General features: G+C 45.7%; 1 long non-coding RNA gene across 1 annotated transcript in view; it reads right to left on the bottom strand.

The window, feature by feature from the left end:
* Nucleotides 1-6,388, bottom strand: part of LOC134935353 (uncharacterized) — a 64,451-nt gene extending 58,063 nt beyond the window's left edge. Inside the window, exon 1 of the long non-coding RNA XR_010180083.1 lies at nt 6,292-6,388. This is a non-coding gene — a long non-coding RNA (uncharacterized LOC134935353). The remainder of the gene's footprint in view (nt 1-6,291) is intronic.
* Between the last annotated feature and the right edge of the window lie 4,552 nt (nt 6,389-10,940).

The following is a 10,940-nucleotide window of genomic DNA, read 5'->3' on the forward strand; positions in this document are numbered from 1 at the left end:
AAGGTTGATGCTGTCTACCGTAATGTGTAAAAATGGGGACGCTGTCTGCCGTAATGTGTAAAAATGGGGACGCTATCTGCCATAATGTGTAAAAAGGGGACTCTATCTGCCGTAATGAAAAGGGGACGCTGTCTGCCGTAATGTGTAAAAGGTTGACGCTGTCTGCCGTAATGTGTAAAAGGTTGACACTGTCTGCCGTAATGTGTAAAAAGGGGACGCTGTCTGCCCTAATGTGTAAAAGGTTGATGCTGTCTACCGTAATGTGTAAAAATGGGGACGCTGTCTGCCGTAATATGTAAAAATGGGGACGCTATCTGCCATAATGTGTAAAAAGGGGACTCTATCTGCCGTAATGAAAAGGGGACGCTGTCTGCCGTAATGTGTAAAAGGTTGACGCTGTCTGCCGTAATGTGTAAAAGGTTGACACTGTCTGCCGTAATGTGTAAAAAGGGGAATCTATCTGCCGTAAGGTGTAAAAGGGGCTCTACCTAGTGTAGTGGTGCTACCGTGCGGCGTAATTTTAATAATGGAGACCACTGTGCACCGTTATATGAATTGGTATTATTTTGTGGCCACACCCCTATTTTTTGCGCACGCGCCTTAGGCGCGCACTGCTCCTGTTTTACATGGAGTAGGGGGGGCTCCGATACCATTTCTTGCACACAGTGCTAAAATGTACGGCACTGTTGCTAGGTATCCATTTCTCTGGCCCTGAGCAGGTCCCCCTCACCAGATCCTCTCCAGGGGTGAGGGGGTGGACTTGGATGGGATGAGAGGAGGGGCCCAAAGCATTTTGTCGCACATGGGCCCATGGAGGATCCAGAAAAAAATGACAGGGGGGGCACCATGACTTGGGGGGTACTTTGTGCGCCAAAGGCAAGCACGCTCCTGGGAAAGTGGGTGTGGCCCACAATAATAAGCGTGGCTTCAAAGGGAATGCTGTATCCATGAGCTAGTGGGTGACAGGAATGGTAGACACGGAGACACAGTGGGTAACAGGGAAAAGTTGACATGGAGAGGGAGAGGGTGATGCTTTGAAGAGGGTAACAGGAGAGAGAGGCGGATGTCGAGATAGTGATGCAGGGGAAAGGCAGTGTGTGAAAGGAGAGGGTGACAGGGAGAGGAAGTGGATGATGAGAGGGAGAAGGTGACGGCAGAGGCAGTAGGAGACAGGGAAAGGTAGTGGGTGACATTAAAAGGGTGACAGGGAGAGACAATGGATGACACCAGATAGAGGTTGATGGGGAGAGGCAGTGGATGATATATAGGGGGGCACTGGGCTGAATGGGAAATAGGCACTGACATGGTGGGAAGGGGTGGCACTATGTTGGAGAAGGGGGTACACTGGGCTTAATAAGGGAGGGAATACCCAGTGCTGGTAGGGTGGGAGACATTGGGATGGGAGGGGGGCCAGTGAGATGGTGGGGGACGCTAGGCAGGATGGGAAGGGGGCAGGGGGATCCCTGTGACTGAACTGGCAGGTAGGTTCTAGGTGGGGGGGCAATGACATCGATGGGCGCAGAGGGCTGGTGGGGGGCACACAAAGAATTACCCCTACCCACTGATATACCACCCCTGTACCCCCACACTAACACTGTTGATGGCCCCCTGCTATGGAAACTGTTCCCTGGTACTGGCATTGAGAAGAGTGGACGGGAGGTACCAGGGGTAGGATGGGGAGCGGACCTTTACCTGATGTCAGATATGGAGATCTGGCTGCAGCAGGGCCGGTGCTAGGGTGTTCGGCGCCCCCCTGCAAACTATAAATTTGCGCCCTCCCATTATCCTTTGGCGCGCGCTGGGAAAAGGGGTGTGGTCTCACAAGTAAGGGGCATGGCAACACAATAGTACCCCCATTTAAATTTACGCCAAAATGTAGCACAATCTTATTTATCTTATACATAATGCCCCACCCGTAGTAGTAGCGTCCTTATGCATAATGCCCCCCCAGTAGTATTAGTGTCCTTATACATAATGCCTCCCCAGTAGTAGTAGCGTCCTTATACGTAATGCCTCCCCCAGTAGTAGTAGCGTCCTTATACGTAGTGCACTCCAAGTAGTAGTAGCGTCCTTATACATAATGCCCCTTCCAGTAGTAGTAGCATCCTTACACGTAATGGCCCCCCCAGTAGTAGTAGCATCCTTATACGTAATGCCCCCCCAGTAGTAGTAGCGTCCTTATACGTAGTGCACTCCAAGTAGTAGTAGCGTCCTTATACGTAGTGCACCCCCAGTAGTAGTAGCGTCTTTATACGTAGTGCACTCCAAGTAGTAGTAGCGTCCTTATACGTAGTGCACCCCCAGTAGTAGTAGCGTCCTTATATGTAATGCCCCCCCCCCCCCCCCAGTAGTAGTAGTAGTAGTGTCCTTACACGTAATGGCCCCCCAGTAGCAGTAGCATCCTTATACGTAATGCCCCCCCAGTAGTAGTAACATCCTTATACATAATGCCCCCCAGTAGTAGTAGCGTCCTTGCATGTAACGCCCGCCAGTAGTAGTAGCGTTATACTTAATGCCCCCCTTCTAGTAGCGTCATTATACGTAATGCCCCCCCAGTAGTAGTAGCGTCCTTACACGTAATGGCTCCCCCAGTAGTAGTAGCGTCCTTACATGTGATGCCCCCCCAGTAGTAGTCGAATCGTTATACGTAATGCCCCCCCAGTAGTAGTAGCGTCATTATATGTAATGCCCCCCCCCCAGTAGTAGCGTCCATAAAACGTGTGCGCACACACACAATTCACACACATAGACACACACATAGACACACACATTTCTCTGTCACCCACCACTTACCTAAGCCACTGTCTCCCTCAGTACAGCACTGCAGCAGCCTGGTCCGTGTAGCTCCGCCCCTTATGTCCCATTTAGCTCCGCCCCCTCCTTTGATATGTACCGAGCCACTGACACACAGGTGAGGGAAGGGGGGAGTGGCTTTTCATGCTGCCAGCGCCGCACAGCAGCTGGCAGCAGCACGGGTGTCAGGACGGCACTCAGCAGCAGGACGCGGACCGGACAGAGGGGGACTTCAGTGCAGTCTAGCAACAGGACTGCACCATCTCCCCCCGTACTGCAGGGGCCGCCGCCGCGGAGATTGGAGCGTCCCATTTCCCTTACAGTGTCGTGCACTATCAATTAAAAAAAATCTTCTTCTAAACGACAGGGGGGGCATGTGCCTTGGTGCCCCCCCCCCCCCTGGATCCGCCACTGCATGGGCCCACCGCTCGCTAGTTCCGCCACTGGTGGTGACCATTTGTATCTGTCAACCTTAAGTACTGTTAATCTTTTATATGTCAACCTATTGAACATATCAACTTTTTGTACCTGTCAACCTAATGTATGTCGACCATATGGGGTCGACCTATGATCCAGCTACTTTCTGAATAAGAGCCATTGTGGCTGATGCAGTTGAATGTATGCCTGTTTGCAGAGCATATCTTGCTCGTCCACTTGCAACAAAAGGGTTGTATTGTAATTTGGCTGTAATTTGGCATTCTCACACTTACAAAGCCCAGAGAGGGCATGGGCAAAGTAAGTGGGAGCTAAACATAGTTGGCCTGGAAGCATATATATGCCTGTTTGCGTGCATATCATTTCCTCCACATATTAATACAAGTGCACCCTATATCAAGCCAGGCATACACATATGGGACCTGCACACAACACAGATGTGTGATTACTTTCTATTCAGAAATATTTATATTTTTTCCTTTCTTTTATCTCTATAAATGTGAAGCAATCATTTTGACCTAATTAACAATCCACAAGTAGCCCATCAGATTCCTGGACTCTCCACCTAAAACAACACAGGGGGTAATTCCAAGTTGATCGCAGCAGGATTTTTGATAGCAATTGGGCAAAACCATGTGTACTGCAGGGGAGGCAGATATAACATGTGCAGAAAGAGTTAGATTTGGGTGGGTTATTTTATTTCTGTGCAGGGTAAATACTGGCTGCTTTATTTTTACACTGCAAATTAGATTGCAGATTGAACACACCCCACCCAAATCTAAATATCTCTGCACATGTTATATCTGCCTCTCCTGCAGTGCACATGGTTTTGCCCAATTGCAAGCAAAAATCCTGCTGCGATCAACTTGGCATTACCCCCACAGTGTGTAGCAATATAGGATTTTGCACATGATTGTAATTACACAATAAAGTGTGCATATCTGAGTATATTGGGGGTAATTCCAAGTTGATCGCAGCAGGATTTTTTTTAGCAATTGGGCAAAACCATGTGCACTGCAGGGGAGGCAGATATAACATGTGCAGAAAGAGTTAGATTTGGGTGGGTTGTTTTGTTTCTGTGCAGGGTAAATACTGGCTGCTTTATTTTTACACTGCAAATTAGATTGCAGATTGAACACACCCCACCCAAATCTAACTCTCTCTGCACATGTTATATCTGCCTCCCCTGCAGTGCACATGGTTTTGCCCAATTGCTAACAAAAATCCTGCTGCTATCAACTTGGAATTACCCCCATTATACACTGTGTGTGTGTGTGTGTGTGTGTGTGTGTGTGTGTGTGTGTGTGTGTGTGTATATATATATATATATATATATATATATATACATACACACACACACACACACAAACACTCACTGTATTTTTATATATATACATACACACACACGCAGTAAAGAGAGAGAGAGAGATACAATCTGTTACACTTGCACATTTCTTACAGAAAGTTTCTCCTTTCTTTTTAAAATATAATCTTTTTCAAACCAGTCTCACTCCAGATCTTTTAAAGCATTCCTTTCCTTAGCAGTCATTCACTACTTCAAGCAAGGTCTATTTCCTTCTTTTTTTCCTTACTAGATATTTTCCTGCAGGATGCCACGCTGTTAGATTTGACACATGCCTTCCCTTTCAACTTATGCTAGAACTGTTTCCAAGCCTCCACTCTCTCATCTATGCTTTGATCTTAAACTTTCACTACACAGAAAATGCTAATGTATGCTGTCAATCTTTATTCCTCTTAACTCTTGCAGAATCCTTTTTAATTTGGCTCATTAAGGCCATTCCTAGAAAATAGATTTTATCTGTTTTCTATATCCCTAGTTCACTTTGCTACTACTTCATTAAATCCTCAATGAAGTTAAATTCATCAGCAAAATAGTCTTTAGTAAGGCAATGTGCAAGCACTAAACACACGGATTCTATGTGTAACATTTTTGTAACTTATGTTATTTAGACATCAGAGGATACAAAACTGCTACAAAATGGCTACAAATGAATGAACAGAATACTTGCTATAATCAAAGGACCATCTCCAATCATTTTACACATACACCCTCCCAAACTTTTTGGACTGATCAGAGATGTAAGTAAACCATAGAAATAAAAAATATATAGAATTTGACAGCAGATAAGAACCACTTAGCACGTCTAGCCTGCCCATGTATACACATACCTAGGTTCATTTTTATACGGAGCCAATTAGTCTACCAGTATATTTTTGGAATGTGGGAGGAAACCAGAGTACCCAGAGGAAACCCACACAAGTACGGGGAGAATATACAAACTCCACACAGTTAGAGCTGACCTCAGTGCTGTAGGCAGTAATGCTAACCATTACACCACCTTATGTGCATGTGCAGATCTTATTCCGATTGACATGCTTTGGCCATTTGGAGGCAGAGCAGGGACAGCTGAAGCCAGTGGCTGTGTTCCTGGATGCAGCTTCACTGGCATCAGTTGTGTGAATATCCCGGCCATTATGAGTATTCCTCAGGCTGATATTCACGCAGATAATCCGCTGCAGCACCAGATCACAAAAGCTGGCAGAAGGCATCTATTTACAAAAGACACCTTGTCACGAACCTTACTGAAGTCTTTTTGTTTTAGTAGCTTGTCTAATGACTTATGCCATTAGTCCTCCAGTTCCAAGTACACAATGAATTTGGCTACAACCACGTATAGTCGCGCCTCGGTGATCGCAGGGCGCATTCGCATCTGGGGTGCATGCACATCATAGATGTGCACGCACCCCATCCGCATGAGTGGGAGAGTCTTTGTGCTCTGCCTCGGCGCGACAAGGCGCTGAATCGAAGATCCGCACCAGCAGTGCATGTTTGCAATGTAGACATGCTCGATGAGCGTGGCTACATCTGTATATCCTGTTTTGCTGACTTCATTACCTGTGAGATCTCCCAGCATACAAATAGCAGTCTGTGTTACTGGCTGCTGAATCTCCTTCCAGGCTGATTATCCACCTGAGAAAATTCTCCTGTGTGAGTAATCTGCAGAATCCTGATTTCAGCAGTGATATCCCTGACCAACTGACCTTTCTGCACATCGCTTTCAGCATTCTGTGAATAATCCAAGTGTATCTCTCCACAGAGCTCTGCTTCCACTCAGCATTCTGATACTCAGACTGAATACCAAAGTTCAGTCTGCCATGACACTTGTGGTCAGCTGACCTCTGATTTTAAAACCACTGCCTCCACAGCAGTCAGCTGACTCTGGGGGTCATTCCGACCTGATCGCACGCTAGCTATTTTATGCAGCGCTGCGATCAGGTCACAACTCTGCAAAACTGAGCATGCGTATGCACCGCAATGCGCAGGCGCGTCGTACAGGTACAAAGTGGTTTGTGCTGGGCAATGGATTTAACGAAGAATCCATTTGCACAGCCGATCGCAAGAAGATTGACAGGAAGAAGGCGTTTATGGGTGTCAACTGACCGTTTCCAGTGAGTAATTGGGAAAACGCAGCTGTTTCCAAGCATTTGCAGGGCAGATGTCTGACATCAATTCCGGGACAGGACAGGCTGAAGTGATCGCAGCAGCTGAATAAGTTCAGACCTACTCAGAAACTGCACAAAACTTTTTTGTAGTGCTCGGCTGCACAAGCGTTCGAGCACTTGCAAAGCGAAAATACACTCCCCCATAGGCGGCAACTATCTGTTTGCAGCACTGCAAAAAATAGCTAGCAAGCGATCAACTCGGTTTGACCCCCTCTGTCTCCCAAACACTGCTGACTGGGGGATGGGGGGAATCTCAGACAGAAGCAGTTGCCTTGAACAACGTTGCTTCACAGAGCTACATACTGGGCTCCAAAATTCTGGCTTCTGTTTCTGCAGTATTGTCCTTAGTTTGTATTCCCCTACTGATTCCAGGTCAGCACAAATGCTTGTTTACTTCAGCCTGACTTCTGAATAAGTCTTGCCCATTAGAGAAAAATTTTGCTTTTGTGTTCAGGTCTGAATTAGGCCCTTAATACAAAAGCAATAGAACAAGTCAGTGTGATTAAGTTCATATCTTAGATAAAATATTCATTATGGTAATAACTTACCGCTGATAACGGTATTTCTCATAAGTCCACAGGATCCACAAGATAATATTAGGATATGATGACTCTACAGCGGATTTTCACCAATCGGTCAAAGCTTTCAGCCTCCCAGCATGCAACGGGCCCGACCATATATCCCTGCCTCCTGGCTCAGGCCAATCAGTTGTTTTTCCAAAGCTCAAGGCAGGAGCATCATAGGGAGCCCTAATCAGGTGAGAAGAACACACATGCACACCCTTCTGTACAAGAAGGAGGAGGTTAGTGAGTGAAAGGATCCTCAAATCAGGTGCGTCAGGGTGGGATCCCTGTGGATCCTGTGGACTTAGGAGAAATACTGTTATCAACAGTAAGTTTTTACCATAATTAATATTTCATGAGAATCCTTTGCCTGAATTCAGCATCCTGAGAGGCAAAGGTATCAACGGCATAGGATAAATTCCGTTATCAACGGTAAGTTCTTACCATAATGAATATTTCTCCGGCAGGGTCCACAGGTTATCCACAGGATATCATTGGAATATCCCAAAGCAATTTAGTGGTGGGGATGCTCCTGATTGGACAGGAGAATCCTTCGCCCAAATTCAGCATCCTGAGAGGCAAAGGTATCAACGGCATAATGTCTAATGAATGTGCTAATGGAGACCATGTGGCAACCTAACATATCTATTCAGCTAAAGCACCACGTTGTGCTGCCCATAATGGACTTGCCTTACAAGTAGAATGAGCAGAGACATTAGCCGGAACAGCCAGATCAGCTTGAGAGTATGCTTCTAAAATTTTCATCCGAAGCCACTTCGCAAGTGTCTGCTTATCAGCAAGCCATTCTCTCTTGTGGAATCCGTAGAGAACGAAGAGAGTGTCTGTCTTTCTGTTGGCACTGGTACGATCCACGTAAATCCTTAAGGCAAGGACTCTACATCCAACGATGCATCTCCCGCAGAGAGGTCTGGCCCATGGTAGACCGAGACTACAATTTCTTTGTTAAGGTGGAATTTAGGCACCACCTTAGGAAGATACCCAGATTTAGTTTTAAAAACTGCTCTATCTGGATAAAAAAATCAGAAATGGAGGGCGACATAATAATGCCCCTAAATCTGAAACTCTTCTAACTGAAATAGCCAATAGAAAGAGAACCATTTTAAGATCCACTCTTTTTAGTGGTTCAAATGGGGCAACTTGAAGGGCCTTTAGGACTAAACTGAAGTCCCAAGGCTCTATAAGAGGAACAAAAGGAGGTTAAATGTGCAACATTCGATGGAAAAAAGTGCACACATCCTGCAGGTTTTGCAATTTTCTTTTGGAACCATACAATCAATGCTGAACTTGTACTCGCAAGGAAGCCACCCATAAACCTTTATGCATTCCTGCTTGAAGGAATGCTAAGACTCTGGAAACTCTGAAAAATCAAGGGTCAAATTTCCGATCACTGCACAATTGAATATAGGCTTCCCATATTTGGTGATAAATGCGAGCTGAGGAAGGTTTGCTTGCTTTGAGCATAGTTTGAATTACCTGTTGTGAGAATCCTCTTGCCTTCAAGCTGGAAGTCTCAAGAGCCATGCCATTAAAGACAGTCAATCCAAATGTTTGTGATAATCAGGACCCTGAGACAGTAGATCTGGACGTTGAAGGAATAGGAATGGAGTATCCATCGACAACCTCTGCAGATCTGTGTACCAATGTCTTCTGGACCAAGCTGGAGCTATTAGTATCACGGCACCCTTACCTTGTCTTACCTTTCGCATCACCCTGGATCACAATGTGATTGGTGGAAACACATGAGCCAGACGAAAGTTGACAAGTCATTCACAAAGGTCACTCTGGGATCCTTTGTTCTTGACCCATATGTGGAAACTTTGTTGTTCTGACGGGACGCCATGAGATCTATCTCCACTAACTCCCATTAGCTACCAGAGTTTTATAAGACCTTGGCGTTTAAAACCCATTAGTTTACATGAATGGCGTGTCAACTGAGAAAATCCGCTTCCCAGTTTAGGACTCCCAGAATGAATACTGCGGACAATGAAGTTCTGCCCACCTCCTGACTTACCTCCTTCATTGTGTTTTGGATGAGAGTTCCTCCCTGATGGTTGAAGTATGCTACTGCCATTGCAATGTCCGAGCAGATTCGAACTGGTTTCATCAGAAGGATATTCTTTGCCTGAATAAATGCTGTATATATGTCCTGAAGTTCCAATATATTATTGGCAGGCAACTTTCCTTGGTCCACTGCCCCTGGAAACAACTCCTCCCTGACACTTCTCCCTAGCCCTGCAGGCTGGCATCCATTGTCAGAGTTTCCCAATCTGATACCAAAGGAGCCTTCCTTTGTCCAGAGAGGATGTCTGTAGCCACCAGGCTTTCAACCTCCTAACTTCCAGAGGAAAGACCATAATCTGCGCTTTTATTGTCTGATGAAAAACCTTTCCATTTGGAAAGGATCAGACATTACAGATATATCGAGTGGAACTGAGTACACTCCATCAAATGTCTACACCATCAAACCTATCACACGCATTACTGCGTAAATGGATACCGTTTAACTGTGTAGCAACTCCTGAATCCTTAAGTGAATTTTGGATATTTTGTTCAGTGGTACAATTACTCTCTGAATACCCAATTACAACACAGCCCCCAAGTGAGTCATCCATTGTGACGGAACCAGAGACGACTTTGCCCAATTTATGAGCCAACCGTATCTCTGTAACAAGCTTTTGTCTGTTGCAGATGACACTGAATAATTCCTGAGACTATGCCAGAATTAATAAGTCATCGAGGTATGGAATTTTTAAAATCCTTATTCCCTGCAAATGGAGATAAAATGCCATCACCATCATAATTTTGGTGAATACTCTAGGAGCTGTGGTCAGTCCAAATGGTAGGGCCTGAAACTGAAAATAATGCTGGAGGATAGCAACCCCAATATAGCGCTGATGAGACAGTACTTTAGGAACATGTAGGTAAGCATCCTGGATATCCAGGGATACCATAAAATTCTCCAGCTCCATGTCCAAAATAATGGAACGTTAAGTCAACATATAAAACCCGAGGCACCCAAATGTACTTGTTCAGTGCTTTGAGATTGATTATGGGCCAAAACAACCCATCTGGCTTCTGGACTAAAAACAGGTTGGAATAAAACCTTGATTATTTTGTGCAGGAAGAACTGGAATTATCACTCCTTACTGAAACAACTCCCGACCTGCCTCTTGCAAAGCCCTGGTCTTTGTTTCCACTGAAGACGGGCTGGAACAAACGTTTAATGAGGGTGTTTCTTGAAAACACTTACAGCACCTGGTATTCCCAGGTGGTTTACCAACCAGGACCAACTCTGCTTAGCTTCCAAGATCAGATAAGATTGGGCATGTCCAGTGTGGTGTGGCTGTAGATCATCACCATGAGATACCGCTTCTTGCACCCAGGCATCTGTAGTAGACTGCTGCCAGATCTGTGCAAACTGAAGAAGTCAGCCTCCCACCCAGGGTTCTCCCAGGTGTAGACCCGCACCATCAGGCTGATGGCTTATCTACAGATTTGAAAACCCAGGTCCTCTGGTAGCCCAATACCTTTTAGTCTTACCAGACTTGTTGGATTGGGACTGTTTGCCATTACCCTTTCCTTTTGCTTTTCCTTGATTCCAAA

The sequence above is a fragment of the Pseudophryne corroboree genome, chromosome 6, assembly GCF_028390025.1.
Source record: "Pseudophryne corroboree isolate aPseCor3 chromosome 6, aPseCor3.hap2, whole genome shotgun sequence".
NCBI classification, from domain to species: domain Eukaryota; kingdom Metazoa; phylum Chordata; class Amphibia; order Anura; family Myobatrachidae; genus Pseudophryne; species Pseudophryne corroboree.